The sequence below is a fragment of the Poecilia formosa genome, unplaced genomic scaffold, assembly GCF_000485575.1.
Source record: "Poecilia formosa unplaced genomic scaffold, Poecilia_formosa-5.1.2 Scaffold8, whole genome shotgun sequence".
In the NCBI taxonomy this organism is placed as follows: Eukaryota; Metazoa; Chordata; class Actinopteri; order Cyprinodontiformes; family Poeciliidae; genus Poecilia; species Poecilia formosa.
In genome coordinates, this window is record NW_006799947.1 from 2156384 (window position 1) to 2161212 (window position 4829).

Here is a 4829-nt window from a genome sequence, read left to right on the forward strand (position 1 = left end):
CTTTGCCTATTTTAGATGTTTCGATGGCCCTGCTCAGAGCATTACCTTGCTGTGGCAACTTACTGCTTCTCAATTCTTCATATCAACTCACCTGAAATAACCCCAGAACATCGCTCTGAAGCCCCCATGCCAGCTTGGACTACCTATCAGGTATTTGTACTGTCAGGTATTTGAACTCCTGCTTTGTCCTTACATGAAACTCTTCTTCTACAGTATTCTACGTGTGGGAAGCAGTTTCTGAATTAAATGCTGTCTGATTTGATTAAATACGAGGTGATAAGTGTTTACTTCCACTACAGGCTGCCAATTATTAACAATTTCAGCCACACAGCTTCAGAAACACCAACAAGTCCCCCACTTACTGTCAAAACAACTGTTTGCTGTTCTTTTGACCCACCAACCTGATCACAGCAGGTGACACGGTGAGTCATGCACAGACTCTGAGGCACCAACACTTTGCACTGGTTCACAACTCCCTGGCATGCGTCAGCACAATGTCCTATTAACTATTATATAAAGGAAGGGATGAATAACAAGAGCTGATCTCATGGAGCGATTTTTTTCATCTATATTTCCAGATCACATCTGAATCTCACATTTGAATTTGCACTGAAGCAAGGAATCTGCAGCTATGGAAGCATAAAAGCAGAATGCCGTTCGGTGCATGTATGAAGCATCAGGGTGCATCTACTGAGTAATTATGAAAGGAGAGGAGCAAAAGCAGAGGACATTTTTGACAAACTGATCTCAAGACTTGTTGCAATAACATTAAATAACCATTGTGTTGCAAAAGTTAATCTTTGCCCCATTAAAACTCAAATTAAAAGCACCTGTTGCCTTTAGGGTTTCGCATGTCAAGATATAATGAAATAATCTGATCTTTTGAAAGCTATCTTAATCAGTCTGTGATTCTGAACAAAATCCTATATGATCACTGGAGTGGACATGGTTTTATAGGCTATTTTGTATTTGTATGTGTGTTGGTACTGATGGGACACTTGCGTGGAATCCAGAGTGTCGATCCAAACACTGCAGTCTCTGGGCAAGCACTGCAAACAATGTCCTTCAACCAACATGGCTAGAAATGTCGAGCACCTCAGGAGTATTTTGCCAGTTCTTCTGTAGCATTATAAGTAAAAACCCTAATAACACCGATTAATGACGAAAGATTAAAATGACTAGAAAAACATTAAAGTTTTGTTTTTATGCTGGGTGTAGATTGCAATAACTCAGCTGTCCAATAACATGGACATCATGTGTCACTGGCAATATTTTATCTGAAATATTGAACATTAGTGTGACTATGTTGTTCTTAAAAACCATTAAATAGATGTAAAGTCTGCTGCTGTAAAGCATATTTTTGTTGTTAGATTGTGACACAGTGGTTTTCTACCAAATCAGCCATTTTGCAAACTGGTTTGAATGTGTGGGTTACAGTTAGAGGGTTTTAATTGATGAGGCTTACAAGTGCAGTACTTGACCTATAGGATAGCTGGCCTATATATGTTAAATAAGGGTGATGTTAGTGACAGGGCCTATGATTGTCTCTCAGACATTCACTAGGTATGATTGACATTGTCTTTTATTTAAAAGATTTAGTTGGTAGAGCTGAGGAGCAGAAATCTGATGAAGAAGAGAATGAATTGCCACCTGACAGAGCTCCAGAACAAAAGTAAAACATGATGTATCAGGAGGTAAAAACTGAACTAATTTAAATGTATGAAAAAACTAATCAAGAATAATAATTCACACACGAGAAATAAAAAATCTCGTGTGAGATTTTCTAAAGTAGAAAATCTCACACGATACGATTTTATGATTTTTAGATCTTTTTTAATCAGTGTGTTAAAAATGTATAAACATGTTTCCACTGAGGCTCTTTGAAAGTATTAGCAATTTTTAATTGACATTTGTCATCGCTGTGCCTTCATACAAAAATAGAGCAGGGTGGATTTAATTCATTGCAAGGAAATGAACATGTCAACGGAGGTCTTTGTGAGTTATAGCCCTTGGGTTCATATCCACCTTGGGATATGAACCCAAGGTTCATATCCCAAGGTATGAACCTTCCATTTTCTGGAAGTTTGCTCCTTGGATGATTAGCTTAAATGTGTTCCTTTAGAAAATAAGGGTGCCCCCCACAAGAAGCTGCCCTGGGCGGTTACCCATGTCACCCAGGAACTGCCACTGCTCCTTATTTGTCATTCTTGTTAAAAAAAAGAAAAAAAAGGCAAACTTTATGTGAATAAAATGAAACTTATGTAGATTTTCTCTGCTCATCTCTGGAAGTTCAAAGGAGCAGGCAATACAGATCCTCTGGGCTAAAGTTATTTCAGTCCATTAGTGATTTAGTTTAAATCACCAATTTTACTACACACAGGTTTGATAATTACAACACCACAGTACGACTCCAGCAGAGCAAAGGTTTATAGGTAACAAACCTGCGAGGAGTAGTAGCCTAGACAGCGTTGTCATCCCTGGTGGTCCCCAGATTCAGCACCATCCAGGGTGGTGATGACACGCTGAAGAGCACAATGTTGTACCTGATTTAACTCTTTGGTTCCGCTTGCCTCGCTGTGACTCACAAGCCTGCAGAAACATGCAGAAAGTGAAATGAGTCACAATCATTTGAATTCCCTGCTGGGAAATAAAATCTCAGGAGTCAAATGCTGACTCATCAAGGAAAACAAAAGGATTTGCACAGATTAACGAGAGCTGGAACCTTACCAGCAATGGTGGCGCATCTGTGTGGCAGGCCTCTGTAATGCAGAGGACAGTAAGAATAAGGGCAAAACACAGTGAGGTGTTAGAAAACAGGTCAGATTCTTAACATGGGTCTTTTCATAAACTGAAACACAGTGAAAAATTGGGAACAGAGAGGTTGTTCATCTCTGTTCCCAATAAGTTATGGGAACAGAGATGAAAAAGTTATGTTGAAGTGTCATGTTTTTATTGTGTTGTTTCTCTAAGCAGGATTCAATCATTAAACATCATTATAAATGTTCTTGTTGTGGAACGGGCATGTTTCAGTCATGACAAAACATGAAACCGTTGCAGTCTGTGGTAAAGCTCCACCTACTTTATGAAAATAAAATGTCACGTTTTTCCTTGTTTTGACTGGGAAAACAACTTTTACTGCTGAAGAAGGGAGCATGATTTATTGCAGAAGCTATCGGGCTATATTTTATTTCTTAAACCAGAATAAATTGCATAATTTGTTTATTTTTATGCTAGTTTGTGGTCCATACGCTTAATCCGTTGGTGGCGGTAATGCTTCGCATAGTTGTTTACCAACCACCATAAAAGAAGAAGAAAAAACATAAGGAAGAAGCCATTTTGGATACGATGCATCAATATTTAAGAGGTGGGTCGGGCTTTTTCTTTCAAAGTTTATGGGCTCTCTCTCTCTCTCTCTGTGTATATATATATATATACAGAGAGAGAGAGAGAGAGAGAGATTTTATTTTATCTTCTTTTCATCTTGATTTTTATTTTTTTAAACCAGAGAAATAAAAAAAATAAAAAAAACATTTTTGATTGCAACTTCTGACCAATCTCTCTTAATAAAATTTTCTTCCATCCCCCAGGATTTTCTGCACAAATTAGTTATTTTAAAATTTACACAACCCAGTGGAGCTTTCTATATCCAGCTTCTTTTATGAAACGTCACTTGGTATTTATATTATCAGAGGGAAAAGCAGAAGCTCCGAATAATTACACATTTAATGTTGAAAATCCTAATTAAAACAGCAGCTCTCATAATGTTGGTTGTTTTTTTTTTTGGTTTTGGTTTTTGGACTTTGAGGACACTTTTACACCCACATCTTTACTTGCATTGGAGTGCTGAACCAAAACACATTCTCTCTGGTGATTCTGTCAGCTTGTCCTCACTTTCTGTCTTCAATTCATTACCAGTGAGGTTGTTCCAGAAAATGCTGCATGATCACATCACACCCTGCCCTTGCCTTGGCTGTCACTGGGGCTTTTGAAGAAACTCATCTGCGACTGAACATCTTTATTCAGCTGTCCACTCTCATTGGGAAAAGCACAAGAAAAATCTCTCTCAGGGTGGATGTTTTTGCTTTAAGGATGACCCAGATTTGACTGTTCATGTTCTGCCTCGCTGTGAGAAGATCTAATCTCATGTGTACACTATGCTGGAAGTCTCATTTCTTCTTTGTTTTTGTGTAAATCCTGTGAGCAACATTTGCATTTGAACATGCTGTATTAATAGTATCCTGTGTGGCATTTAGAAACCAGCACAGCTGATTTATTTGTTGCCATCATTTTTTAGCTGGCATCCTATCCAACGCCTGTTTAAAGTCATCAACAAGAGCTGGTGAAGGCAAAAACAAACAGCAGAAGGGCCTGAATTGTCTCCCCACTTGCGTAAATGGGAGCAATTGAGTCATTTATGATGTCACACACCGATGTGCATCTGATTGCTATGGTTACACCAATCTCTGGATAATGAAGTTCTCATATTGGATTTCCACAACACCAGCAGGTCTGTAGAGATAGGCGTACTGTCTGTCTAAGACGATAATTTAAAGAGTTTACTGTAACAAAAACACAATGCTTAATAGTAGACCTAGTGTTTGTCAGATTTCAGCTGATGTGAGCAGCTTTGAAATGGTGTTCACAACATGATGAGTTTCATTTGTTTTTTTAAGTTTAAGTCTCACAAATGGCCAAAAAATATATTTTGACTAAAAGTTTGAGTTCTGCCTTGTGAGGACTTCAGCCTCTACGCTTAAAATGAAGAAGAGGAGATTTTATTCTGGGGTGGGAGGAAGATTATTAGTATTTTTTGAAAGAATCGGCATGAA